At 38.3% G+C, this 13,702-nt stretch overlaps 1 protein-coding gene across 1 annotated transcript in view; it reads left to right on the top strand.

Moving 5' to 3' along the window:
- The first annotated feature begins 2,333 nt into the window (after positions 1–2,333).
- Positions 2,334–13,702, top strand: part of LOC131430665 (uncharacterized) — a 140,569-nt gene continuing 129,200 nt past the window's right edge. Inside the window, exon 1 of the mRNA XM_058595810.1 lies at positions 2,334–3,261. The gene's annotated coding sequence lies outside the window, so the exon portion shown is untranslated. The remainder of the gene's footprint in view (positions 3,262–13,702) is intronic.

Below are 13,702 nucleotides of genomic sequence, written 5' to 3'. Positions count from 1 at the left end.
CTGATTCACGAAGATTCTTGTAGCCATTTTGTTCAAAACTTTTTAAATATATGATTGACACTTATTATTACCGCAATTATCAGAAAATATAAGGATTATTGACTGACATGTTATGGCATTGATCTATGTCATAAATTTACTTTAGTCTTATGTTTGGAACATTCGATATCAACATGTCTGCACTTAAGATTAAAATGTGATGATATTTGATTGAGCCATACGACGACACACTTTATTTTAATGCGTTAAAAATTTGAAGCACAAATGTAGCATACTTGAAATGTTAGTTAGCCTAGAACTTGAAATGTATTTAGATAAACACATTTTAAAAAGTATCAATTTTTAGCGGTGTAGCGACTGAAACATTTTCACTGAGAAAAAATAAGAACAAAACTGATTTTTTTTAAATTTTCGACCTTTTGGTAGTAGTACGGACCATAGAGAGACATTTAAAGAGTAAAATTCAGTTTGGCTCATGTTGATAAGTGTAATAGTTTTGGAATACGAGTGACACCCAGTCAGAGAATATTTTTTTTTGACCCGGGATGCAAACGACCACAAGGTGAAAACCTGCAAGAAATGATGTGTAGTAATTTCGATATGTATTTCGTTCGAATCGGATGATTTCGATCGAATACGAAACTTTTCATTCCATATAACAACATCATTAGAATTACAGATTACAGAGAATAGGGAAAATTGCATGTAAACTTTTTGTCGTTGATACGAAAATTGTGTCAATGACTATCGGATTTGCACTAAATATGTTATAAAACAAATTTCTTAGGAAAAAAATATTATGCCTGATGTTCAATACGTTCGTTTTTCTTTCACATCAAAGATATTACAACTTTTTTGCATTTCTCATATAGGAAGGCTATACAAGCGCTGTGAAAACCCACTTTTGAAACAAAGCCTGCAGGGCCGAATGTCATATACCATTCGACTCAGCTCCGCGAACTGAGCAAATGTCTGTGTGTGTATGTAGGCATGTATGTGTGTATGTAACAAATAATGTCACTCGATTTTCTCAGAGATGGCTGAACCGATTCCGACTTTCGGTTCCGGAATTACAATGCAATATGTGCAAAACTGTGAGAAAATGCGCATTCAATTTTCTCGGAAATTTCTTATCCGATTTTTACAAACTAAGATCTTGAAATTGTTTGAAAAGTCCCCAAAGAAAATGATCCAGTTCCGATTTCCGGTTCCGGAATTATAGTGCGATTAGTAGAAATATTCAATTCCATGTGCATTTTTTTCACAAGCGATAGCGAGACGAGGTGCACATTTTTATAAAATTTACTGGTAAATTCATCTAGTTGGCAAACCTTGTTAGTTGGTGGATATATAAATCTACTTTGGGACTACTAGTGCCCGGTTTCTTCTTCCAAACGCACCGGCAATAGTGAAGAAAAGCTTCAAAACCGGAACTCACTTCGCTTTCTCAGGAACGGACACTGTGCAATTCCATCCAGATCCGATTTCCGGTTCCGAAATTATAGGGCAAAAAGTATCAAAACATTCAAACTGTCATACAAAATTATGCAAAATCGGTACGCATCGGTACGTGCTGGTACGGAAGAAGAAAAAAACGCACCCGCCTAGAAAACAGTGTGCTTTGTTCAATTTTGTATAGCGTGCAGGGTTGCCACATTTAAATCTATATTAACTTGCCATAGCTGTTTACAAATCGAAAAGGTGATGGTAGTTTTTACCAAAGAAAGTTTCTGATTTTATTCAAGTTAAAAAAAAATCTTGTCAGGACATAAGTAATATGAGAAAGGCATCATTACGCCACTAGGTGAATTAAAAAAGGTTTTCTGTTGTGTACGCATAGTTAGTGGAAATAAATTACAACAAACAAATTCAAACTGATTTTCCAATTTGATTTTATTCCGCTTGATCTTCAAAGTACCCTCCTAAAACGCATTACACTTGCCTACAGAAACTTTCATGTAAGTTTAGAACTTGCAAGCAACATACGGGCAACCACTCAACTACACAGCTGAGGTTACTTGGATCAGGCCGTAAGCTCGTTCGCGCAAGTTCTCGTGTACCTAAAGCTTTCGCGGGATTGCTGGTTCGGTGCATGGCAGTGCCTATGTTACGGTATAGGGCTTCTCAGGTGAGCGTGTCGGACAGCTCGATTTGGCTGTACATATGGTTGGCACCTACATCAACTCAACACCTGAGTAAAGTTGCCGATCGATTGTACGAACACTAGCGAGCGCCCGTTGGAAGGAGCTAAACAGAAAGCGCCTTTGCTTTGGAATGCAGGCCAGAGAAAAGAAGAAACTAAATTTACGATTTCATTCGAACTTTTGTACGGAACCGCGTAAGAGGTGTCTCCGCGTCGGCTTCTGAGGCTACCTCTGTCGGACCAGGAGAATCCATATTGTCGTGGTCGTTCGTTATTGCTTGTTAATTACAACGCTAATGCAATTTGTGCACTGCTGTTTCGTGAAGAACTGAACTAGCTGGCTGCCACAGTTGGCGGATTTCTTTCTGCCCAAAGGTACAAACGAGAACCATTCACTCGATCAAAGAACAGTTTGCTTTTACGTTGTGTGAAAGTGGTAGATTCAGGTTTTACTCGGTGTCTATTGGAAAAAGTGAAACGTTACGAAGTTGTGTTTTGAAGCAGTGAGTAAACTTTTAGGACGTTCAAACAAGTAACCGATCGTTTCCAGCCCTGTTTGTCATGTGATATAAATATTGAGGATAAAATTCAAGAAAGGAATGAAAATAAGTGTGAAATAGAAAAAAAATTGTCTCTAGTCGGATAAAAGTAAGAAATTAAATGAAACAATTTTTTGAAGCTATATTTTAACTGTGGTTGATGTGATAAAGCAGTGTCTCGTGCGTACGGAGTTTTGCTTTATGCAATCTCTGGACGTTCGTTTCGAATGGTGCGTGGCTGCTGGCGAAGAATCGGAAATGAGAATGCAATCTGTAGTGCAGTGATCTTGGCTCGTATCCACACATTTCAACGCTGGTCAGTTAGTGGTCTGGGTTGGATGACTCGTGCAGCGGGCAGTTAAGTGGGCACTTGGTACGGGGTACGAGGATACACAACGGGCTGATGTGGACCTCTACACAGAACAACTTGTGTCGTGGGCACCAACCGTGATCGTAGTTCGTTTTTCTTTAACATCAACAACAGCAGCGGCTCGGAGTAGGAAAATAAAACGTACGAAGAGCCCGACTGAGTTCTTCTGGATGTGTGACCACGGTGCTGAAGCGAAAAACATTGAAATGGTAAGCGATGCTGTGATCGGTAATTAAACGAAGGGGAGTCCTACTCAAGCGATGGAGTTCAGTTGGTTTTACATGATTTTGTTGATATAATGAAATTTTGGATTGTCGATTCATTTTTGCTTTCAGCTGTCAAAACACTGAACCGTAACCATTAAATTAACATGAACATTTACTAATGAAATGGAAACGAACGAGGGCATTCTATTTTTTATAATTATTTTTGACATTTAGTACAAGGTCATGCAGTAAATATTTCTATATTATTTTTAAATACTTTATGCCGAAGCCCGACTGTAGTTAGAATAGAACCGAACCAAAAAAAAATATTTGAAACGTGTGAAACGTGTGGGAAGTAATACCAAAAAAAAAAGTTTCCATATTGAAATGTACTTAGACATTTCCTGGATTTCGTATTTAAAATGTGTTCGATAGACAAATTTAGTATATGAATTTTTGAATTATCAATTTTGTTTTTAAACGCCAATTTTGTTGTTGATAATCATATACATGTTAGAAACAAATAAACAAATATCAACTAACAGAATCTGATTATCGTGAAATTTTAAACAGAGCTACCAAAGCTTAATTGTAACTTAATTTGGCTTTGTCATCTTAAATACCAGAATTTCGGGATGAGCAGTAATCCCTAAAAGCCTAAGAGATCTTTCAGATAACTTCGGAAAATTGCAGAATGACGACAAAATTTGGATCAACTTTCTCCAATTAGCACACATCTTGAGTAAGCAAAGCAAAGCCTTGGTATTACATTCCTGTAGTGGAATTTGACCTTTTGTTTCAACAGACTTCGCAGCCGATTCAGAGTGTACAGAACCAGTGCATGGCTGGTGCTACGATTCTACTGACACTACGAACTTCCAGGTCGGGGCTCGAACATACGACAACTGGTTTGTAAGACCAGCGCCCTATGCATTGAACCGCCAACCTGGGACAATTTTGAGTAAGGTAAACCTTATTTTGTACATGGATGGAGAGCCCAATTCGAGTCAACTCCAGTTTTCGCATGTACTTTCTACAAATCGTTGTAACTAAAGACTGTCCCAGAAAGTATGGACGTAACCAACAACCGCTGCCATTTCGTAATGGCAATGGCAATGAATCTGTCAATTTTTATGGCTGCGTCCTGTTGTTTACACTCTTCTCTAACCACTTGTGCAGTTGTTTATTCGTTTTCATTAGTTTGTTTCGAAATGCGTGGACTTTCAGCAGAGCAACGTCGAAAAATTGTGTACAAATGGTGCACAGAACGCGGACTGTGACTGAGAAAGATAGCAAAAATGGAAGGAGTAAGTGAAAAAGCCGTGCGAAATTCAATCAGGAAGTTCGGTGAGGATAACACCTTTGAGGATAAACCGAAAACGGGTCGAAAAAAAGGTCCTGCTAACCCTCAATTGGATAAACGTATACTGAAGGCGTTCGAGCAAAAGAAGGAGGTTTCAGTTCGGGATGTGGCCAAAAAAGTGGGCACTTCGAAGTCAAATGTTCTTCGGGCTAAAGAACGTTTGAATTTTCGAACCTATAAGAAGCAGAAACAACCAAAACGTAGTCCGAAACAAGAAGCATCGATCAGGCAGAGGGTTCGAAAGCTGTACAATACGATTCTTGCTGGAAATTTGAACTGCATAATCATGGACGACGAAACCTACGTGAAACTCGATTACAAATCCTTTCCGATACCACAATATTATACGGTGCGAGAAGGGCAAGTGTTAAACCAGTCCTAGACATCGATTGAAGTCGAAAAATTTGGTAAGAAAGCTATGTTCTGGCAAGCAATTTGTAGCTGTGGTAAGATTTCGAAACCCTTCATCACCACTGCTTCAATGAACAGCAAAATATACATCAAGGAATGTTTACAAAAACGACTTCTACCCATGATTCGAAGCCAATTCCTGTTGTCTTCTGGCCAGATCTTGCTTCTTGCCACTACTCGAAATCAACGGTAGAACGGTATACTACCAAAAATGTCACTTTCGTCCCAAAAGACATGAATCCACCAAATTTCCCACAACTTCGAACAATTGAGGAATTTTGGGCATTAACGAAGGCACATCTTAGGAAACATGTCTCGGCAGCCGAAACCATTCAACAGTTCGAAAAAGATTGGAAAAAAGTGTCAAAACTTGTCGCCAAGAAGTCTGTACGGAATTTAATTAGGGACGTTCGCAAGAAGGTGCGCCAGCTAGTCTACAATGGCTAAGTAGCAAATGTTGAGAATAATATTCTGTTGTTGTAGTCTAATATTATCAGTATATCGAATAAAATTTGAATATCTAACACTTGTGAATTATTTACAGCGAAATCAAAGTGCGTCCATACTTTCTGGGACAGTCTTTAAGAAACTTCAAATTGTTTAAAAATATTGCTCAAAAAGAATTGTTATCTAATAAATTTGCAACGCAAGTAGAGTTTGAGCTTTACGTTTGCTTTGCGATTTATGTTTAACTGCTAGGTGGCATAACAGCTCAACAGAAACTGTTATTCACTGACGAGTCTAAGACGAAACGCAAAGAATAACGCCCTAAGCACAAAATAGTCTAACCCCTAAATGATTTGAAAAGATGCTACAGAAAATCGATTGGATACTGAAAAAACTTATTTAATCCACCTAGTGGTGTACTAATGCCTTTCTCATATCTCACATATTCTCATACGTAATAATTTTCTTTGATTCTTGAAAACGAAAAGGATTATTCATGAACTAGTAGAACCTACAGAGTGCAATAGTACTCAGGTCGGTTAGGCCATCCCTGAGAAAATGAAGTGAGTTCTACTATTGCAGGTACTTACGAAACCGGTATAATCGAAGTTGGTTCGAGAAAAGTGACTGGGATCCATTTGTGAGTCTACAGGGCTACAATCTTTGGTTAATTCGGTTCGGTTAATCGAAAACCGGGAACCAGAAAGGCCGAAATTTATTTTAACAATATTCACCATGTAATTCCGGAAGTTGGATCCGGACGAAATTCAGAAATTTAACATGGGACTGTTAGATCATTCATTTTGAGTTTGTGCAAATCGGTCAAGCCATCGCTGAGAAAAGTGAGTGAGACCATTTCCGTGAAAAGTCCATCTAGCTCCAACATTTTGATGGCCTTTGAAAAAGAAAAGATTTGTTAAAGCCGTTTCTGCCTTATGACCTCAGCATTCGACGAAAATTTCTTTCCCTGGAGAAACCTTTTCAGGTTTGGAAATAGATAACAGTCGCTGGGGGGCAGGTCTGGAGAGTACGGGGGATGGTGGACTAATCCGTACCGCAATTCATACAATTTCACCGTTACTTTAATGCATGAATGCGCTGGTGCGTCTTTTCCCATAGTTTGATAAAAACTAGAACTCGTCTGACACGTTCAGCTGTTATTCAAACATTAGTGGATAGATTGTCATTAAATTTGGTTCTCAACAAAAATATACACGGCTCGAAACTATTCACGTTTTTCTGTGAGCGGCCCGGGACTCTTCTTTCCATGTATTAATAGTCAATTGTAGTATAGAATCGAAACTTTTTTGATTTCTTTGTTCAATTATTAATGGCGCCCAAGAATTCCGCAAACGTTAAAAGAAAACAAAATACCTTCAATTTGGGGTTCAAAAAACTTCAAAAATTCACTGTTTGCTTCGCAGTTTCTAGATGGTTACATTTCTTCAGTTCGAGAGCCTTTATCTTGATGGAACCCATCAGCGCCCACACAACGAAATTCCGGGCAATTCAGAGGATTCAACTTAGAGTGGTGGCAGTTGGCTAATCCAAACCTAAAAGAAAGACTTTACCCCTATGTTTGCAGCTGAATGGCAACTGCGTGATGTATTCATCAAGGATGTGACGAATAGTTTCGTTTTTCTGCCACAACTGCGAATCGCTTACCAATTCATGGTCTTTTTCGCAAACTCGTCGACAAACACGAGCTTAAATCTTCCCCTCGAACAGTCTCGGCTCCAAACTTTTAACCGGAAAGCTCAAAATGCAGCTCTTGTGTTTCGTCTACACACGGTCATACTGGAGCCTTGGACGCTTTTTTAGGTCAAAGAAGGTGCTTCATGTACCTTACCATTTTTGTAATCAGATGTGAAGCTTGAAGAATAAGGAAAGAGTTTTTGTTTGACCGAGCTCGAAAAAGTTCTACACTGAGGTCTGTTTTACGCGGTTTTTTATGCGTTTTCTTCTTACGAGGCTTTTTTATGCGGATTTCTGAAGCTACGCACGGAACGACCGAAATCAGCATTTTCGCGAAAAATTTAGTTGATTTGCTGATTTTAGTTAGTTATTTTTTGAGACAACTAAAAAAATCTTACTTTTGCTGATTTAGATTTTTTATTCTCATTCCCTTAATAAAAATAAAATATTTGTTGAAATGACTATTTTTTTTAGTTGAATTCACAAATTAAACGTACTGTCATTTCTTAGCTAAGGCACACTTCATATCCAGTCAACTAATTTTTTAGTTGAATTAAAGAAATATAATGTTGTTTTCAACCAATATGAATGATTGAATTGGCTTCTGCAATCTGCAGCTATATGGCGCCCTGTCACCGAAACGGTAACACCTTAATGACTACTAGCCACTAGATGGCACACTACTGCCGAAAAAAAAAATTCAGACGCGGTTGTCTTTTCTATATTGACAGGTATAAATACGATGTTGTGTTGGAGAAAAAGACATAAACGAAACGTAAACATCTTTTTGAATTTTTTTTGTTCTAAATCACTGTTTTCTTCATTCTAACTGAAAACTTTGAGCACTCGGAAAACAAAAACCGAATACAAATAGTACACCGGACGGCGCAGCTCGCAAGGTTTGAAGATACAAAAAAACTTCATCACAATTAGAGTGAAACATTCGAAATTCACTTCACTGTTCCGCGTAAAAACATTATTACGCACAATCGCTTCAAGTGCGCACAAATTCTGAATAAATACGATTTCCACTAACAGTTTACGACATTTTTACATATCGGTTTAGAAATTTAAATAAAAATATATCGAACACATGCGAAAAACATCAAAACAATGTTCAGGCAGTTTCAATAAGACTGTCCTTTTTAGCTTTTTAATGGATTGTTTTGCTTTGACACTTCTCATGAGTTTTTGGCTAATAAACTTGTTAATAATACCCATTTCAGTTTTGGTTTTTTTGTGCTGTCCTTCAGTAATGATGGTGATAGATAAATAGAAACAAATTTTCTGATCTTAATAACAAAATCAGTTGTCAATGAGAATTTCGTGTTGGATTGAAATATTGCTGGTTTGAGTCCAGGATATTCACCAACTAAACACATTCTCTAAAACTAAGAGTTTTTTCAGCAAAGTAAATTCTCAATTTTAACTAATTTTATAGTTATTTTGGAAATTTTGTTGTTAAAATCAACTAATTCAAAACCAGTAATACGAATTAGGCGCAGAGCTAATTTCGGTCGTTCCGTGCGCGTTTTTTTTCGCGGATTTCCCAAGCTAGGCGGCGATTAAGTTCCCTACCAACCGTTCATACAATGCAAGATAGGCACTGTAGAGGAAAATGAGTTTTTCTAACAAAATCTTTTTTTATCGATCGATTGTTTTCAATGACCCAAGAACCTATTGAAATTTAATTTGTGAAGAGATGTTACAGAATACTCTATCGCTAGTTGCTGGAAATCAAAAAAAATTATCAGCAATGGAGAGAGAAAATTTTTTTAGCTAAAATGACCTATGAACCAACTTTAACCGACGTTTAGAGGAATTTTATTGTTTTTCTGCTGCGTCACTGAAAATGATGGCTTGAAACTCCACCCTGTAGTTCCGGTCACATCTGGTCAAAATTTGATTGCAGCCTAATAGTTCATACGACCTTTCATATGAATTAAAGTGACTGAAAATCGGTTCAGCCGTCTCTAAATAACTATTTCCGGTACTCTCGGAACCGGAAGCTGGGTACCGGTATAACTGAAGTAAGATTATTTGGTCATTCGTTAACAAGATCTAACAAGATCTATAATCTTAAGTAATTTATGACCGCTTTTCAAGGAAATTGCACGGTAATTTATGAAAAACACTCTTTTTCTTTTCTTTACGTTTCGTCTTAGACTCGTCAGTGCAGAGCAGTTCAAATTGAACTGCTTATTGCAAACTTAAACAGTTCAACTTGAACCGCTAAGCAGACGTAAAGTTAATGCTATTTGCAAAACACTTATATATTTGGTACCGAAGTACCACGTCTTTCCTGACGTGCCGAACGAAAACGTTGTTTTCGGCTTATTCTGGCCGATGCAGGTATGGTCATTTAGGGGTTAGCCTATGTTTGTGCTTAGGGCACATAACCGTTTTTACTTTTCTTTACGTTTCGTCTTAGACTCGTCAGTGCAGAGCAGTTCAAATTGAACTGCTTATTGCAAACTTAAACAGTTCAACTTGAACCGCTAAGCAGACGTAAAGTTAATGCTATTTGCAAAACACTTATATATTTGGTACCGAAGTACCACGTCTTTCCTGACGTGCCGAACGAAAACGTTGTTTTCGGCTTATTCTGGCCGATGCAGGTATGGTCATTTAGGGGTTAGCCTATGTTTGTGCTTAGGGCACATAACCGTTTTTACTTTTCTTTACGTTTCGTCTTAGACTCGTCAGTGCAGAGCAGTTCAAATTGAACTGCTTATTGCAAACTTAAACAGTTCAACTTGAACCGCTAAGCAGACGTAAAGTTAATGCTATTTGCAAAACACTTATATATTTGGTACCGAAGTACCACGTCTTTCCTGACGTGCCGAACGAAAACGTTGTTTTCGGCTTATTCTGGCCGATGCAGGTATGGTCATTTAGGGGTTAGCCTATGTTTGTGCTTAGGGCACATAACCGTTTTTACTTTTCTTTACGTTTCGTCTTAGACTCGTCAGTGCAGAGCAGTTCAAATTGAACTGCTTATTGCAAACTTAAACAGTTCAACTTGAACCGCTAAGCAGACGTAAAGTTAATGCTATTTGCAAAACACTTATATATTTGGTACCGAAGTACCACGTCTTTCCTGACGTGCCGAACGAAAACGTTGTTTTCGGCTTATTCTGGCCGATGCAGGTATGGTCATTTAGGGGTTAGCCTATGTTTGTGCTTAGGGCACATAACCGTTTTTACTTTTCTTTACGTTTCGTCTTAGACTCGTCAGTGCAGAGCAGTTCAAATTGAACTGCTTATTGCAAACTTAAACAGTTCAACTTGAACCGCTAAGCAGACGTAAAGTTAATGCTATTTGCAAAACACTTATATATTTGGTACCGAAGTACCACGTCTTTCCTGACGTGCCGAACGAAAACGTTGTTTTCGGCTTATTCTGGCCGATGCAGGTATGGTCATTTAGGGGTTAGCCTATGTTTGTGCTTAGGGCACATAACCGTTTTTACTTTTCTTTACGTTTCGTCTTAGACTCGTCAGTGCAGAGCAGTTCAAATTGAACTGCTTATTGCAAACTTAAACAGTTCAACTTGAACCGCTAAGCAGACGTAAAGTTAATGCTATTTGCAAAACACTTATATATTTGGTACCGAAGTACCACGTCTTTCCTGACGTGCCGAACGAAAACGTTGTTTTCGGCTTATTCTGGCCGATGCAGGTATGGTCATTTAGGGGTTAGCCTATGTTTGTGCTTAGGGCACATAACCGTTTTTACTTTTCTTTACGTTTCGTCTTAGACTCGTCAGTGCAGAGCAGTTCAAATTGAACTGCTTATTGCAAACTTAAACAGTTCAACTTGAACCGCTAAGCAGACGTAAAGTTAATGCTATTTGCAAAACACTTATATATTTGGTACCGAAGTACCACGTCTTTCCTGACGTGCCGAACGAAAACGTTGTTTTCGGCTTATTCTGGCCGATGCAGGTATGGTCATTTAGGGGTTAGCCTATGTTTGTGCTTAGGGCACATAACCGTTTTTACTTTTCTTTACGTTTCGTCTTAGACTCGTCAGTGCAGAGCAGTTCAAATTGAACTGCTTATTGCAAACTTAAACAGTTCAACTTGAACCGCTAAGCAGACGTAAAGTTAATGCTAAAAGTTAAAGGTTCAAGTTGAACTGTTTAAGTTTGCAATAAGCAGTTCAATTTGAACTGCTCTGCACTGACGAGTCTAAGACGAAACGTAAAGAAAAGTAAAAACGGTTATGTGCCCTAAGCACAAACATAGGCTAACCCCTAAATGACCATACCTGCATCGGCCAGAATAAGCCGAAAACAACGTTTTCGTTCGGCACGTCAGGAAAGACGTGGTACTTCGGTACCAAATATATAAGTGTTTTGCAAATAGCATTAACTTTACGTCTGCTTAGCGGTTCAAGTTGAACTGTTTAAGTTTGCAATAAGCAGTTCAATTTGAACTGCTCTGCACTGACGAGTCTAAGACGAAACGTAAAGAAAAGTAAAAACGGTTATGTGCCCTAAGCACAAACATAGGCTAACCCCTAAATGACCATACCTGCATCGGCCAGAATAAGCCGAAAACAACGTTTTCGTTCGGCACGTCAGGAAAGACGTGGTACTTCGGTACCAAATATATAAGTGTTTTGCAAATAGCATTAACTTTACGTCTGCTTAGCGGTTCAAGTTGAACTGTTTAAGTTTGCAATAAGCAGTTCAATTTGAACTGCTCTGCACTGACGAGTCTAAGACGAAACGTAAAGAAAAGTAAAAACGGTTATGTGCCCTAAGCACAAACATAGGCTAACCCCTAAATGACCATACCTGCATCGGCCAGAATAAGCCGAAAACAACGTTTTCGTTCGGCACGTCAGGAAAGACGTGGTACTTCGGTACCAAATATATAAGTGTTTTGCAAATAGCATTAACTTTACGTCTGCTTAGCGGTTCAAGTTGAACTGTTTAAGTTTGCAATAAGCAGTTCAATTTGAACTGCTCTGCACTGACGAGTCTAAGACGAAACGTAAAGAAAAGTAAAAACGGTTATGTGCCCTAAGCACAAACATAGGCTAACCCCTAAATGACCATACCTGCATCGGCCAGAATAAGCCGAAAACAACGTTTTCGTTCGGCACGTCAGGAAAGACGTGGTACTTCGGTACCAAATATATAAGTGTTTTGCAAATAGCATTAACTTTACGTCTGCTTAGCGGTTCAAGTTGAACTGTTTAAGTTTGCAATAAGCAGTTCAATTTGAACTGCTCTGCACTGACGAGTCTAAGACGAAACGTAAAGAAAAGTAAAAACGGTTATGTGCCCTAAGCACAAACATAGGCTAACCCCTAAATGACCATACCTGCATCGGCCAGAATAAGCCGAAAACAACGTTTTCGTTCGGCACGTCAGGAAAGACGTGGTACTTCGGTACCAAATATATAAGTGTTTTGCAAATAGCATTAACTTTACGTCTGCTTAGCGGTTCAAGTTGAACTGTTTAAGTTTGCAATAAGCAGTTCAATTTGAACTGCTCTGCACTGACGAGTCTAAGACGAAACGTAAAGAAAAGTAAAAACGGTTATGTGCCCTAAGCACAAACATAGGCTAACCCCTAAATGACCATACCTGCATCGGCCAGAATAAGCCGAAAACAACGTTTTCGTTCGGCACGTCAGGAAAGACGTGGTACTTCGGTACCAAATATATAAGTGTTTTGCAAATAGCATTAACTTTACGTCTGCTTAGCGGTTCAAGTTGAACTGTTTAAGTTTGCAATAAGCAGTTCAATTTGAACTGCTCTGCACTGACGAGTCTAAGACGAAACGTAAAGAAAAGTAAAAACGGTTATGTGCCCTAAGCACAAACATAGGCTAACCCCTAAATGACTCTTTTTCTACTAAACATCTCTGAGAGAAGTGAGAGCACATATTTTCATATTTTTTTACATATCGCCCTGTAATATTCAAATAATATTCAAATAAAATTCAGAAAATTGGTGTGGTACTACAAGACCTTCCATTTGAATCTAAGTTCATGAAAATCGATTCAACCATGTATGAGAAAAGTGAGTGCAAACAATGCTACAAAACCAGTGTGATGACATCTCATCCGTAATGTGAGCAGTTTCGTCTGTATTTGACAGGTCGTTTGTTCGTTTTCAACCAATCTGTCATTCTAAACAAACCGTATGTCGTCACTCGTCACTGGTTTTAGGCATTCTAGCAAAACGATTCCTGATTTTAAATTTCGTTTCTGTGTTGTTAAAGGAATATCTGCGACAACATTGGTTTTGAGAATTACTGTTATTGTTTTCGATTCGATAAAGACTGTCCCAGAAAGTATGGACGCACTTTGATCTCGCTGCAAATAATTCACAAGTATTAGATATTCAAATTTTATTCGATATACTGATAATATTAGACTACAACAACAGAATATTATTCTCAACATTTGCTACTTAGCCATTGTAGACTAGCTGGCACACCTTCTTGCGAACGTTCCTCATTAAATTCCGTACAGACTTCTTGGTGACAAGTTTTGACACTTTTTT

The sequence above is a fragment of the Malaya genurostris genome, chromosome 2 (genome assembly GCF_030247185.1).
Source record: "Malaya genurostris strain Urasoe2022 chromosome 2, Malgen_1.1, whole genome shotgun sequence".
NCBI lineage: Eukaryota > Metazoa > Arthropoda > Insecta > Diptera > Culicidae > Malaya > Malaya genurostris.
This window is presented reverse-complemented; position numbering and strand designations above follow the sequence as displayed.